We start from the raw sequence: 16,490 nt of genomic DNA on the forward strand, positions 1-16,490 counted from the left end.
TTGGCTTCTGATTTTCATGTAGATTACTGCAGGTTTAGGAAAAGCAACTGCTACAGGTTTTATTTACAAAATATTTAATTACCGGCAGAAGCCAAAAGTTTGAACTGATTTTACCAAACCCATTTGTTGCACTTTTTGATTATAAAACTCACCAGACACCTCATGTGACTTAAACATTTTTCAGGGCAGATTCTATTCAGAATAAGACAAAAGAAAGACATAAATTATGTTTTTTACCAGACAGGCAGAATCAAACACAAGGCTTTTATTAGCTACTATTTCACATTAGTGCTACCTGATACCAATCCTTGCCTGTAGAAGAAAACCCTTTTGGACTAATTAAATTAATACTACCTAGATGATAAAATCCAAGTCATTTACTCCAAAATACTTTAGCCAGCTGTATTTTGCTTCCCATGTAACTAAAGCAGACAGACAGATACACATGCACAGCCCTCTCTTACAGGAGAAAGTTAATACAAAACTTGTCCTGAGGTTTGAAAAATGAACCTGAAAAAATCAAAATGGGGTCAACCTTCACTCCAGTCACTGAATTGTTTAGACAAGACAGTTGGGGAAGGCTTTTTAGATGGGTTCTTTTTGTTAATGTTGGTTGGATGGGCTTTTTTTTTAACTTGCTCTTCGCAGGCTGGGATTTCTCAAGGGTCTCTCCAGCCTGCAAACACAACGTCTGCAGATGAGCCCAGTCCTCCCCAGCCAGCACTGGGGTCTTGGAGGAAACCACAAAATGCTGAGAGAATGGCTGCTGCACTCCCAGGCTGCCAGGAGGTCACAGCCTTGACCTGGCACTGACCTGGAGCTGCTCAACCCTCCCACACTCCATGGGTGGATGACCTCAGGAAGAGGCAGATGGCCAGATAAGTTGCCTGACTCAGGCTCTGCTCATGAGCTTCCTGCCCCTGCTTCTCCAGCACCTCCAAAAGAGTCTGAATGAGACAAACAGTTGTGGGCATGTTGCTCCTTCCCCACCCGCTGTCAAGAGTTATTGAGGTTGGTCTTCTCAAGGCCTCACTCATTCCTCAGGGCTGTGTCACAGTCCAGGGAAAAGTCTCTGCGCTTCTCCATGCAGAAACAACAGCTTGCCCAAGCAGCCACAAGTCCTGCTCAGCCTCAGAGTGAGGGCAGGAACACTGATGTGGGTTGTTGGGTGGGAAATGTCCATATCCATGGCCCAAACTCTGGCAGCCTGGGATAGAGGCTGACAAGCTCATTTCACTCATGACTGGAGGCTGTGCAGAAGCAAGGCTCCAAAACAGGAAGGAAAATGCCATTATGGAACAGCACTTTGAAGTGCATCTGAAGGAAATGTTTCCAACATCTACACCCAGCGCAGGAACAACACTAATTTAAGGGGTTATTTGGATTCCCATGTCAACGCCGAAGCGAGGAATACAAATGAAACATTTATGAGTCTGCTAAAAGCTATTGATTTAGGTTCCTCTTCCTACAACCTCAGAAACCACCCTGCCACTGCTATGGCTTTCTTTTCTCACAGCTCAGGTCAACTATTCACTGTTAACCTTTGATTTGCTTATGCACAAAAAAAGAAGCAATTTATATAGGACAGCTATGGAAACAAACACAGAGACTGCAGGAAGGCAGCAATGATTTTTCTGACACTAAGATTAAAAGCACCTACTCAGAGTGCAAGGAGCAGGTCATTTAAAAAATTGAAATGTCTATATAAAAGCTGCAGCAAAGACATTTTTTATATATATATACATACACGTAAGGACACATACATACATCACACGTGTGTACACATATATTTCAAATCTCAGACTTCCAGCATCAAATATCTATCCCAGGGAACTTGGAGGCAAATATTTCTATCTTATACGTATTGAAAAACATCCAGGGAAATTGGTAATCCAGCTCCCAGCACTGCTCTTGCTATCACGTTCACTACAGGCACCAACTGACCCCCAGCTGGAATTCTGAAAGCTAAAGAGGACACAGTCACAGCCCCTTTACTTGGCCTCTCCTGGAGTGGGGTTATGACACTGGAGATCACTGGCCACAGACAAGCAGGGTTAGACAGACCATTAAACTGAAACTAAAGCAGCTCCTGAACTCTGGGGTGCAGCCATCTCACCAGAAAGCCTTGCTTGTGGTTTTCAGCAACACCCAAACAGCTTTTTCTGAGGGCTTCTTGAGCTGGGCACAAGCAGAAAAGTGGCAGACACTAATCCTTCCACTCACAAACTCCCCTCACTGCATGCCTCAGTCTACCAGAGACCTTGGCATCATCTCACCCATATCAGACAAACAGAAACTGCAGGCAGCAGCTACTTCATCTGGAAAATTTCTTCCAAAATGTAGCAGCTGACAAACCTCTGAAGCCTGTAGGCAAAATGTCTTCTACAATTTCACAACATGCACAGAAGTGCTTCGATTTAAGCCATGTTTAACTGCAGCCATGGGCAGGCTGGACCTGTGACACATGCATTTCTCTGAAGCAGACACATGCAGAGAACAATTTGGTCCCTACCACACTCCTTGCTCCCTTACCCAACTACTGAGCTAAAGAGAAAAAGCAGAACCACTCTGAATGAGGAGTATTTCACACAAAGCAACCTGTCAGTGGCCCTTGCCAAGCTCCCACCTGCTCTGTGAGAGCCTGGGGGTTATCAGAGCTCCCAGCTGCATCTTCCATCATGCAGGAAGCTGTTGTGGAACAGCCATGTCAATGGGAACAGCAGAAGGCACGACCTGAACAAACTGGGGCTTGGAATTTCTCCACGCTGCATTCATTTCTTTTCCCTCGAAAGGCAGTTATTGAAAAAATAAGTATCTACTGCATAACCTTTAAAGGGATCTTACTGCACACAGAGGCAGATAATAATCCTTCTTCCATATGGATGAGGGCAGAGGGGCATCAGCTTTTTGACAACTATCCAATGCTGTCTGCTGGCTGAAGTATTCCCCTGGCTGTCTGCAGCCTTTGTGCAGCCAGAATGGGAAAGACAGGTTTTTTCCAGCAGAGGAAGATAAGGTTGCTTTGAAAATCCTTCCACTCATCCTGACAGGGCAGACAGCAATCCTGAAAGAGGGAAGGAGTTGGCTCAAGAAAAAAAGACCCCTCAAATCTTAGCTCATGAAGAAAACGCCCCAGCAGTCTCTCTGGACAGGACAAAGCTTGCAAAGAGAACAAAGGGAAAAACAAAAGCAGAGAGCTGGCCAAACTCCCCACATGAAGAGCCACAGCTCTCCTGTCCGAGTGCCTTTTGCTTCCTAAAAACCACACTCCAGCAGAGGACTTTCCCTCCCAGGCTGATGGGTCACCCTTCCAGAGCCCTGCTGGAATGGTCCTCTAGGAGAACCTCAGGAGACACTCTACCACCTCTTGAGAAACCCAAGTGCCTCTTGGACAGATACTCTGAAGCTGTATCAGGCCCTGTCCCCAATCACAAAAGAACTGCATATGAGAACAGCTCAGAAAGGTTATTGATACATGAACTATCATTAGCCAGGCTTGGGGTTCCCCCTCCATCTCAAACCAAGGGGCTCTCCACAAATCTCCAATTTCATTCACTACCAGCAGGGAATCACCAGCTGAGATCCTGCTTGCTTTCAAGAGGACAAGATTTGAGAGTGATTAATATGCTCCCCAGTGGGACTTCAGGGGATCAAGAATAATTTCTGCTTGGAAGAGAAAAATCACACGGTTTATGAATGATAAATTTATGATCTCCCAAGATCCTAAAGGCTGGCTAAACACCAACAAAGACCCCAAGTCCCATGATCCAAAACTGGCAATTTCTGTTACACCCATGAGAAAAGCAGCAAGCAGAACATGTTTCTTTTTGCCCCACTCAATATTTAAAGCTGTAAATAAATAAATAAATAAGCAGTAAGGTTCCTTGCTGGCTCAGCTTAGAAGACCTGGATGAAGCTGCTTAAACTACAGCAGAGTTTCATTCCCAAGAAGCCATATGGGCCCTCTATGCATGGGCTGTACTACAACATACAGACACTCCTTCCAAATCAGAGCAGACCCACCTGCAATGGGGTCTGTGACAGCAGGCATAAGATTCATCTTCATTTTCTCTCCATCTCACAAAATCAACCCTGGTGGCTGACACACTGTCTTGAATTTAGCTGAAGTTTAAGTTCTCCCTGAAAGCGGGGGGTCAATTCTCTTTAAATTACTAATGTGCCTGCTCCCTCATCCCAAATATCTGTACCTTTCCAATGCTCTCATGGACTCTGCCACCTGGTGCTTAGGCCAGCAGCATTATCCCAGGCCAAAATTACTGCTATAGAACCAGTTTCTCCCTTTTTATTGTAGAGAATAGCAAAGCAGAAATATAAAAGTCACCTACTGTGCTGTCTTCACAGGGAAGAGCTCCTTGCAAAACTGCTTAGGAGAAAAGAGCAGTGAGGCAACACGCTGTCAAGCACAGAGCCAGATCCAGTTGTGTTTCAGATGCAATTTCCCAGCACTGGACACCATCAAAAGGTTTGAGAAAGGGGATCTGTTACATGCAGGCATTCACGTACTCAGAGGCAGCTTGAGTTTCAAAAGCAGAAAAAACCAACAGAAAACAGGAAAGGATGGTGGGGGAGAGACATAAAAAACAAGAAAGGGGAAGGAACAAATGTGAAGATGTTTTCTGATGATTTTCCTGTCCTTGCATAACACAGCAGACCAGTCAGGTACACAGCTTGGAGCTGCTTGAAATGCTCAACACTAATAATGCTCTTCTGTCAAGAGTGCTTGAGATGAAAGGAATTAAAATTGCACCTGGCATTTAGTGCAGCAGCACACTTGTTGAGTGTGGAGCCTGGGCTGCTGCCAGGTGGGCAGCATGGGACCTTCACTACATCATCTCCCAGGCATGCCCTCTGCTCTGTCCCCACTGCGTGCCTGCATGCAGACTTTGCTCTCTTACAGGTTGGGTTCATCTCCAGCCATTCCAGTGAATTTAGTGGTTTGCCTGTGTCAGCCAAATTTGTTCCTGTTCTCTTCAGGATGACTAACACAGCAAAGATGCAACTGGGATTTTGCAGGCTGGAATTCAGACAATGTAACTGCTGTGAATCAGAGGGTATCACTCTGGATTTGCCCTTCCTGACCAACTCTTGATGTTTCACCAGATTTGCAAATAGGCAAACAAAGGAAAGGCAGCTGACTCCATCCCCCCCAGTGCAGAATTTCTGATCCTGCCCCAGCCTTTGAGAATGGGAGGCATCCTTATCATTTCTTCTCATTTTCTCACTTCCTAGTCTAGCCTGTACATCCTAGACAGAAAACAGAGAGACCATGTGAAAGGCTCCTTCTGTTGGCTCAGACAGAAACTGGGAGGTTTTCCAAGCCCAATTCTGTAGGCTCCAGGAATCAGATTGTCTGGAGAAGATCCGGGTACATATCTGAACATTTTGAAACTCAGTCTGAGTTTCATATCCCACTCATATTCTCATATCCCATCCTCAGCAGTACCCACCATTCCTCCCTTTAAACCCATGCCCCACTCTGAGCCTACAGCCACCACAAGAATCTACTAAATGCCACTTACTTGACAGAAAATCAGAACATTATTGCCAAGCTGAACCAATTAGTGAGATCCTTGTTTTGTCTCACAAAAGCACTGGTAAAAGGGGCTGTAGTGCCTCAAATCTACAACATGCACTCATCTGAATCAAAAGCAACCATGCCATAACCACAGTAAAACTACCTGTAGGAAATCCTCTTTGCATGCAATCCATGCAGTTTATTTGCAAATCAGGTACTGGACTTGCTACTCTGTACCTGAGATACTCCAAAAAGCTTCTTGAGCTACCTGTGACACAATCAAATAAAGTTCATGTTTGCCACTAAGCACACTGGCTTTGCTGTTCCTGGGAATACCACGCCCTCCTACAACCACTACCCAAATTGGGATAAATAATGCTTTTAGCCACAGTCCAGGCTCCAGACAATAGCTTTTCACTGCTATGCCTTAACCCCAGCGGATCTTTTCAGAGCCTGTGATTCATTTCAGAGGCTGTGGTGGGGTTTTGTCCTTCCTGCTGCCCTCCAGCTCTGCTTGTGAATACATCCCATTCTGCCAGATCAATCACGGGCGCTTTGCAAAATGAATGGGGGGCTGCAGAGGAGGCAAGCGAGTTCACAGTCCCCTCTTCCAAATTATACCCAAAAAGGCTCCAGAATGGGAACAGCCTACTTGATTGCAGTACCTACCCCAGCCCCATATGGGCAGGATAAAGCCCTTTCCAAGCAAGCCAAACTTGCTAATGTGCTGCAAAGGCAAAAGGCCTTTGGTACTTCAAACACAGAGGAACCACATGCCACTTCCCAGGGAGAGTTTAGGAGATGAGATGTGGTATACATCAAATTAATGCCAGAATAACCACAGCAGCTGCTGACTCCAGAGATCTTACTCAGATCCTCCCACTCTCCCAGCTCTGAGGCTGGCAGAGCTGAGTGCTCTGGTGGCCAGGCTGACCAAAAGCCCTGTCATGGATGCTCACACCAAACAGGTCTGTCTGTCTGCCTGCCTGCTGTCAGGGCAGGATTTCAATTCTGGGCCTGGCCAGTTAAGCTGGGGTTTTGTTTTGCCTTCCCCACACCCCTGCCAGGCAGGAGATCATGGTACAACTGCCAGGTTTGGTTTGCTCATTTGCAATTCTGGCTGGAGTTCAGAGCTGTGGAGATGGGAGGCCCTCATGCCTCTTGAATGGATTAGCCCCTCATGCTGCTGGGCAAGGAGGATATCCATTCCCAACTGGATTGTAAGGCACTGACAGATATTGAAGGGTCTGGGGCTGCAAGACAGGGCATTGCTTATTGCCCGCTGGCTTTGGACAGAAGGAACAAAAAACTCTGATTTTTCCATTTTGGTACTCACACAGCATCAAACCACACACTCAGCTTGCAAGTTCTGTGCCACTGTGGCATCCCTGCAGCACCCAGGCTGCCCTGGGCATCCTGCACACACTGCAAGCACAGCAGATGCCAGTGTGGTACAGTAATAAATTTGCCTCACCACAATGTGACAGGCTATCATATAAAACTGGTAGTCTTTGCAAAGCCTAATGGTCAGCAAGCAGAGAGCAGTTATGGGAAATGCAGCATTCCCAGGCTGAAGCAATGGGGAAAAGACAGAGCTGTCTGTTCTGGCTGGAGTGATACTAATAGTCACTATGGGGATATAAAGCTGATAAGCAAAGACAGAGAGATGTGATGGTGGTTAAAGGTCAGGCCAGGGGGCTTGGGGTAGCTTGTTACAGCTCAATGCTTCCCAGGCAGCATCTCTGCAGCCACTGTTTTCAGCAAAGCCAGCTGTGCTCACTGCAATTCAACCCCAGCCTGTGAAAGAGGGGAGCAAATCTGGCCCTCAGGTCAGGTGCTGACAGGGCTCCAAAGCTGCCCCTTGCACAGTCCCTGAGCACAGCATGGCTGCCACCAACACCCTGGGCCAGCTCTGCCCGTCCTGCCCCACCTACTCGGGGCCAAGCCAAGGCACTGCTCAACACTTTTGTAACGCTGCCACTTCCATCCGCACCTCCAACTCTGCCCTCCTCTCCCACCTCCACAGATGGCCACATCCTGTCCTTCCTGTTTCACTCATCCACCTCCTAAACATTGCCTGAGATTTCCCCTGACTGCTAAGAAGGACCTGAACTCCTGCAGGCTTTGGGAATGGTTGGTCACCGCCATAGGGACAAAAATGCTATCATAATTCACATGTGCATATGCACACACAGATATGCATGCACACACTCCTTTATCTCCATGCCAGACCATGTCCAGCACTCCCTCCATAGCCAGAAGAACCATCTTATGGATCAGACTCATGCTCATTTTCACACACTTGGAATACATGTTATGCAATACCTTGTCATCTGTCCCCAAGCTGTTGCCTTCACAAATTTATTTTGCCTTGTTCCTTCAGTCAAACCATTTTCAACTGGCCTGAACTCCTCTGCAAAAGCACATCTGAGACACCAACCTCTCTGCTTGAGTTACTTGAGCCTGCCCCAAACACAGCACGAGAGGATACCACACTCTGCACACATGCTGAGGCAGGAGGACTTCAGATAACAATCCTCAAATACTTGAGAAAATGAACAAGAAAGGAATGGGAAATTTAAGTTCTTCAGTGCTGAAGCTGCTGAGTCGCCCATCTCCACATTATGGTGCAATTCTGCAGCAATTTTCACTCTGCTTTTAATTCTGAGAGTCTTGTGCCACCCCACACCTTCCTGTTGCACAGCAGACTTCCACCTATGCCTCCTCCCCAAGTGCTTTACTTGGGCTTATCACAAAGATAAGCCAGAGCAGATGGCTGGGGTTAAAGACACAAAAGAGACAAAATATGCTTTCAGATAAAATTTGATTTGCAGCAGAAAACAGGACCAGGAATACAGAGAGGCCCCAGAAAGGATCCCATAGCATTAAGGAGTCACTCTTTGAGAGATGCACAGAGAGCAGAACATACAGGAGAGCTCAGGAGCAGAGACAAGAAAGCAGAAAGAGGAGAGCTCAGAACTCTGGACTGAGACTGCCACCAGGGCAGCTGAGCCAACAGCAGCAGCTGGCCACCACCAGAACACATGGGCTGTGTTACACATCTCAGATTGCTCCTAAGGTAACTTCAATAAAAACAAGTGTCACAAGATGCAGGAAGGAAGAAGGAAAAACAAGGGAAGCTGTCAAAGTATAAAGGTTGCAGAGCTGCTTGGTTTTTTTTTGTGGCTCTGGATCTGTCCTGGAGAGGAAGAGGTACATTTGGATGAAGGCTACAAAACCCCACAGCACCCTGGCTGAGGAAATCTCTCCAGCAGATCACAAGAGAACCCAGGCAGAGATTGCCAGGACAGGAAAACAGAGCAGTCATGACACTTGGACTCTCCACTGGAATAGTATGAAACATTCATCTGTCTGCTTATGCAAAGCTGAGGGCAGATTTTCCAAGCACAGGTCTGGCTGGTCTAAGCCCCCTACCCCAATAATCACAAGTGGAGAGATAAAGAAAATAAAGACAAAACAAATTTAGACAACGCAACTACCAAATAGGCTCTGAACTTTTTTAAATGTGAAGGGGCCTGTGAGGACAGGAGGAGGAGAAAGAACTATTTTTCTCCTCTGTCAGCTCAGCTCAGTCACTCACACAAACCTGCTCACTTCTCTAGACAGGCTTGTTCAAACTGATTTAATACTGATTTCATCAGAGGCCATGGAAGTTGTGTCCCTCGGAGCACAGTTTTGAGATATATGAGTTTTGAGATATATGTATATATAAGGACGAAAGAGGCAGAAAAAAAAGCAAAGCAAAAAGCAAAGCAAAAAGCAACGCCACCTGACTTTCTCATTAATGAAATTAATAGCTAAAGTTTAATATTTTTTAATTTTTTTTTCTTTAGAAGTGAAAAGACCTTCCCCTCCCTAAACCTCTTCCTACCGCTTCCTGCCTATAGAACACGATGCTCCAAAGCCCCAGCGAGCCCCGGGCCGGTACCGGGGGCAGCACTCACGGTTCCTCCTGCCGGGGTCCGGCTCATCCCCGTCCCCGCGGCTCCGAACCCCCGCAAGCCCCGTGCTCGGAGCGGGTCTGCCAGCGGCGTGCGGACCCAGACCTGGGGGGAGAACACTCACCGTGGCTTGGCCGAGCAGAAATCTCCGTGAGGCGGGAAGCTCCCCGCGCGGGGTGCCAGGGACGCGGAGCTCGGAGATCGGGAATGCGGGGCTGGAGCGCGGAGCGGGCCCGGCGCGGCCCCGCGCACAATGTACCCGCCGGGCGGGCCCGGCCGCGCGTGGGACCGAGGGGGCGGGGCCGCCCGCCGCCACCGACACCAATCAGCGAGCGCTCTTCTCGTGACGTAGTATTTCGCCACGCCCCCTGCGAGGGAAACGACCAATAGGAGGGCGGGAGGACGGTTTGTGGGCGAGGGGGCGGTTTGTGGGCGGGGCGAGCCTCGGCGCTGAGGGCCGCCTTCCGCTGGCCGGCCCTGCCGAGCTGCGGCCGCTCGGTGCGGGCCCCGCGCCGGTTGCTGCGGGGCTCTCTGGGGGAACGGCCCGCGCTGCGCTTCGCCCCCCTGTGCAGGCAGCTCTGGCACGAACCCGTCCCGCTGTGCCCCGGCTTTTACCCCCGTAGACAGCGCGCCTAGCCCCCGCGCGTCCCGCAGGATGGGCACCCCGCGGAGAGATGTCCCTGCGTGTCACTCACTCACTCAAACACCGCGCGCCCGCGCCTGTGGCGGCACAGGGAAAGTCAGCAAAACCCGGCTGAAATTCAGGCAGATGTGTGAAATGGCCGGGCTCAGCAGAATTTCGGTGCGTGGGGGCTGTGAAGGTCAGCAGGCCCACCCGCGGGGCCTGCAGGGAGCCTGGGATCGGCCGGAGAGCGGCCGGGGCCGTGCCCCTGCGTGGGGACCACCCGCGGGACGGTGCCGTCATCTGGAAGGAGCACGGGGGGGACGTGGCAGCGCTGCCTTCAGCAACAGTGTGGGCTGAAGCTGGGAAAAAAACCCGCTCATTTAGAAACAATAACATTTTTCAAAGCAATAACGTTTTTGCATAACACGAGAGCAGCTGGAAGCAGCAGTGCCTCTGGTCCCACCCGTGTTTTCCAAGTCCTGCTCTGGAGTGAGGCACAGCAGGTAACTGCAGATCTGCCCTGTGGAATAGTGAGTGGCTGTGCCTTCCCTGGGGTTTGTGGAACGCTTCATCTACCAGAAAATAAAAGAAGCTGGAAGCTTTCTTTGGTTTCACAAATTTTAAATACACAGAGGAGGCAGGGAAGAGCTGTTCAGTATCTTCTCCCACGACCCCATTTCTCCAGGGCCCTACTCCCTATACACAGTCACAAATGTTCAGTAATAAGAGACAAGTGAAAAACTAAGTGCTCTGCTAAGTGTATCTCCCCAGATAATGGCTGGATGGGAATATCCAAAGTGTGCTGAAACTCCCATATGCTCAGGGATGCACTGTTTGGGGGCTGCTCCTTCCAACCCAGTAAAGGCAATCTCCCCAGTTTGCCCACTGAAGTTACTACCACTGCATGTCCCGGTGACAAGTGGTGGTGGCTCCATTGAAGTGCTGCCTGCATCACCAATTTTACACGGTGTGGGCATGGGAGCAGGTTGGAAGGTTGCTGCTATGGGGATATATTGAAACACAAGTTCCCATAAGTACAAAATACAGTCCTTTCTTCTCAGCTTGAGACAGAAGGTCAGCTACAGCTGGCACAGGCTGTGCATGGTAAATAACAAAGTACACTGAAGATGTTGAACTGTATCGAATTCCTGGTTTTTTTTTGATCTGTGTTCTTCCAGGTCATTGCAGTTTAACTCTTAGGGCGCTGCTGCCTTCCCAGCCACAATCCCAGCTACTCTTGAGGCTGAAAATTGTCTGGGAGCCTGCTAATGACTTTAATGAGCTGCTCATGAAGACAACAGGGATTTGTGCAATAGGTGGGTGTGGTGGCATCCTGAATACATCTGTAAAACAACAAAAACATAAAAGACAAAATTGATTTTCCGTATTCCTGCTGCATTCCACCCAGCTATTCCTGAGTATGAAGGAGCTGGAGAGAAAAGCAAGGTCACATTTCTTAATTCCAAACCACTTTCAGAGTGTTACTACAAAAGGCAAATGCTGTCCCAGCAAGCTGTGTGTGAACCCAGACTGTCGTCTGCAACCTGGCAGGCAGAATTCTGACAGCTGCCTGTCCCAGGTGGACACAAAGCTCAGGAGAGCTCCCTGCACAACTCTGCCTGAAAAGACGCTTCAAAACCGTGATGTCTATCACTAATCTCCACCCACCAACCTCTGAGCTGGAGCTCTCACTGCTCTGTCTGGGCCAGAGCTAAACAGAGGGCAGTCCCAGGAAACTCTGCAGGAAACATCCTGTGCTGCAGCAGTGCACACATCTGGTGTTAAGATGCTCAGGCTGATGGGATTAGGATATTTGCTTTTGTTCCAAGGCAGCAGCAGAAGGCCAGATATGGATGGCAGTGATGGGCACACCAAACACACAGAACTGGCAACCTGCTCCTTGCCATGGAGGAGATGCAGAGCCAGACATCTGAAAAGGCAGGGGCAGCACTATAGGAATGCCTAACAGAAAAGGAAAAAAAAAAAACAAACTAGCAGACATTTTAAAATATTTTTAAATCTCTTCTTAAAGAGGATTTAAGAATGAGGCGTATGTAGGGAAAAGAAGCTTAATTTATGATGAATGTTAATACCAGCTCCTTACATATGGTACTGGCCTTAAGCATCCCTGAGGGTTTTTGAGGAACTTGTGCTGTGGTTATGATTTCAGTGTATAGGGGAAACTCTCTTGCATTATTAAACAAATCATGCCCTGCATTGGCCTATGGTTTCATGTAGGTGATGTGTAGTTGATGTCAGCCACCTGGGGAGACAGGATTCTGCAACTTGTTGGTATTTTGAGAATAAATTGGAAAACTGCTGACTGAGATCCCTTCCTTCATCATGAACCATCAGAGTTTTGGGTTTTTTTTCAATTTGGGAGGAAAAAACCCAAACCCAAAGTTTTAAATAATAGCATTTACCCTTTGGCTATATTTGTTTAGCATAACATTTATTATGATGGAAAATGTAAACATTTGCAAAGTTAAACATTTGATTTGACTACAGAAAAGTATTCTGTTTGTTACAGAAATCAACACTAATTGCTTGGTTCCCATTAAATCCTCACTTTCCCAAAAATGGAGAGTCAAAAGATTTAGCCTAGCCAGAATCCACTAGCTGGCCTTACCCATTTATATCATGGAGCTGGATCTCCTGATGTAGCTAAGTAGGTGATGTTCATCAAAGTAGGAGGGATAAAATCTGACCCACAAACCACGTTGACTTCCTTGCATCTATTTCTGTTTTTCCCTGAACATTCCCATCCTACAACACCCTGCTTTCCACTGGGATAAATAATAAAATGAGTGTTTTTTCCTCTAGGTCACTGTTTCCAGTCCATCACAGGTCATGCCACAACCAGCTAATGGCTGCTAAGTGGTCTGTGTGAAATTAGTTTAGTGGGTCTCCAGCCAGAAGCCAGTTGACAGATGCCCAAAAATCAGTTCTCCAGTTGGCTTCCTCATTGGCAGTCATGGCAGGTTGGTCAAGGCCATGCAAATTCAGCATTTCCCCGGGGCCAGGAACAGAGACAAGGTTGGTTGCAAACACTTTCCTCTCTTGTGAGTGCCAAAAGTCTCTAGAGAAGGTCACAGCACAATGCTGAGCGCCAGTGCCTGAGGATCTTGCTGTCACCCCAAATTCAGCTCTCCAGGGAACTGGCAGTAGCAAAGGCAGGAGAAGCTGCTGAAGACTCCCTGCAGAGGCAGCCCTGACATCAAGGTGAGGGTGCAAAGTGTCTGTGGGAGTCTTGATGGAAGGTTTCACCCTTTGGCTTGTCCTGCACAGCAGGGCAAGCTGCAGAGCTGCCAGTCAGAATAAACCAATTTAGCATTCCCTGCAGTAACAATATAAATCCAATCTCCCTCCCTCTCCGCCTTTTCCTCCTGATGCCAAATTTAAACAACCTCCCTTTTTTTTGGCAGCAGGAAACTTCACAATTAAATATAGAAGCAGAGCACACTTTGGGATGGAACTTCCAGCCAGGGAACAACAGATGGCATTGTTTGCTGGGCTGGAAAAGCTGCATCTGCTCCTAGAAGAAATGCTAATCGGGGCTTAATTAGGCATTCAGAGGGAACCGTGTCCCATCCCCAGGACAATGGCCATGTGTACATGATCCTGAAAAATACAGGGAAGCAGTTACAAAATCATCAAAAATCCGCACTGGACCAAGTCCAAATGTGGCACATAATGTGATAGGGTATCCCAGAGACTTTCCCTGTGCTGAAATCCGTCCAAGCCACTCAAAATAAAAATGCAGTTGTCAAAGACTTGTTTTATTTTGTCTGCAAATGGTCAGTGATTTTGTTTTCAGTTTCAAAGCAAATCATTCCAGCCTAACACTGGAATCAGATCTGGCAGCTCGCTGACTCGCTGAGGTGTAGCAAGATTAAAGGGTAGCTGAGATCTTATAGCAAGTACTGCAAATGGGGATAGAAGAGTTAGAAAGATCAAAAGCAGGATAACTGATCCTTCTATAGAGACACGAAGTAAAGAGGAGGATGGTGGAAAATGTCCCCCAGTTCATTCCAACTGGATGTTCAAGCACAAAAGGAGTCCCATGATGTGCAGTGCCTGTGCATGTGAGGACATTGTCCTTCCTCCCCTGCCTCAGCCCTGCCAGCTTCCTCCAGAGGTGCAGGCAGCCAGGCAGAGCTCTGTGTCCTTGTTTCAGCCTCTTCTCTTTGGAGTATCAAAGCACCCCCTCAATCTGGAGCCAGCAGAGCTGTTTGTGAAACGAGACTGCCAAGAGTTTCACCAAGAGACTGGCCCCAGCTGCCAATTGTGCCAGCACTGCAGAGATCCCCATTGTGCTGAGGCTTTGCTTTCAAGCTCCCATCTTGCTTTAATATCCTCTTTCTCCCCTGCCTGGTTCAAAGCAGCTCACCTGACCAGCCTGGTCTAGTGGAAGATGTCCCTGCTCATGGCAGGGTATGATTTTTAAAGGTCTCTTCCAACCCAAGCTATTCCATGATTCTTTGTCCTAGCTTAGCTCCTGGGGCTGCTCTGGGCACTCCATGTTCCCCCCAGGTGCCTGGGACAATGTGCACCTCAAGGGCAGTGCCAACAGGGACCCTGTTTTGCTGGTTGCATGTCCCACTTCCAATAGCTCTGGAAAGATTCCACATGGGTTAAACAGCACACATATCCCTTGCACCTAAAACATGTTAATTAACAGGGATCATTGCTGATTCCAAACAATGCTCTCCAAACATTGCCAAAAAATCACTGGAGATTAAAGGAATTTTGGAACAAGCGACTTAGAGAAGCAGTAAAGGGAAGAGTTTTCTTGGCATTGAGGCAACCTTCAGCAACTCCAGAGTGGTGAAGAGAAACATGAGTATCCTAAACCACTTCTGCCTTCAGCACCATTCTGCTTCAAAGGGATGTCAGTCCTGATGTGGCACAAACTTTTGGGCAACTAGAAGTGAAAATGGTTCTCCTGACCAAGGATGTAGCTGCAGATGATGGAGCTGTAGGTCCTGCTCACTCATTCCAGGGATTGCTGTGCCTCACCCACCCCCACCACAGTTTTGATCCCCAGGCTTGGCTGTCTGGCTCTGAATTTGCTCCCATTTGCTGTGAGTGTGCTCTGTATCCCATTAAACATCACGACCCCCATGACGTCTCTTTGAGAGAAACCTTGGAGATTTGCTGACTGTCTGTAGCTCACTGACAGCAGATTTATTTCCCCTTCTCCAGTGGTGCAAGTGGTGGCTGTGCCCTTGTATGTGCTGACCTGCAGCTGGCCTGCTCTCAAGCACTGCATCTCCATGGTGTGTGGGGGGAAGGCACTGGCAGCAGGTTTTGGAGAAAAGCACCCATTGCAGGTGTCCACAGTCACAGAAATCAGGGTAGGCCAAGTGCAGAGGTGCTGCTCTCTCCTGGAGATGGCACAAACCAAGCTCCTAGCAGTGAGCTGCATGAGTCAGGTCTTCTGTGCAATGCAGGTGGATGGATGGGTGTCCCCATTTTCCTTAAAGGTAGTCCAAGGAACCATTCTCCAGCATTACCTTCCTGTGGTGAAGGATGAAATGTCTAAGGTGCCAGAGCTGCCATTCTCCTGCTGTTCTTTGCCCTGTGGACTGGTAGGACTGGGAGACCCAGCAGCCTGGTTGAAGGAGAGATGTCCTCACACCATGAGATTGAGATAAATAGCACCATCCTGCCAGCACAAGCCTTGGACTCAGCTGACTCCAGGGTGCTGAAGCTCAAGGACATGACAAATAGTGAATGTGACAAGGTCTCAGCTTTCTAAGGCCAGCTGGAGAGCTGGTCCCAGCTCATCCTCATGTATCATCAGCTCATGGGGCTCCAAGCAGGGCTGCTGCTGACCCACTGTGAAGCTTCCCAGCATTCATGGGAAGACGCAGATTTTGGCCGGCTGCCTGGAGTTTAAATGTCTGTGTTTTAGACCCAGACTTCCTTCTGAGAGGTTTCAGAGGGAAAAGAAAAAGCCCAGGAGTGCTTCTAAAACTCTAATTTATCCATCAATGGCCAGTTTTCTCAATTGCTTGAATCTGAGAAAGGCAGAGAGGAAGTGTGACCGGGCAGCACAAGGAACCTTTTGGCTGCCCTCTTTGCCTTGGGGGCATTGAGGGGAGCCAAGGGACTCCAGAGGAAGCAGCAAACAGCTCCAGCTGGGAAGGGGTCCTGACTGCATCGAGTTAGGGGAGAGAGAGGACAGACAGCCTTGCTGTGACTCAGCTCCAGCACTGTGTCACTGCCTCCTACTCATTCCTAGAACCTGAAGTCTGTGTCCCTGGGCTGCCCACCTCCCAAACTCCTTTGTTTTGGCAGGGGTGAGTGAAGGAAATGAAAATGTGATCCCAGGAGGCCCCTAGCACGCCCCTGCAGGATAGCA

General features: G+C 48.4%; 1 protein-coding gene across 3 annotated transcripts in view; it reads right to left on the minus strand.

The window, feature by feature from the left end:
* Positions 1-9,792, minus strand: part of KLHL25 (kelch like family member 25) — a 31,680-nt gene extending 21,888 nt beyond the window's left edge. For all 3 annotated transcript variants that reach the window (XM_077185738.1, XM_054642079.2, XM_054642080.2), the window contains exon 1: positions 9,623-9,792. The gene's annotated coding sequence lies outside the window, so the exon portion shown is untranslated. The remainder of the gene's footprint in view (positions 1-9,622) is intronic.
* Between the last annotated feature and the right edge of the window lie 6,698 nt (positions 9,793-16,490).

Source organism: Agelaius phoeniceus, chromosome 13 (assembly GCF_051311805.1).
Source record: "Agelaius phoeniceus isolate bAgePho1 chromosome 13, bAgePho1.hap1, whole genome shotgun sequence".
Lineage (NCBI taxonomy): Eukaryota > Metazoa > Chordata > Aves > Passeriformes > Icteridae > Agelaius > Agelaius phoeniceus.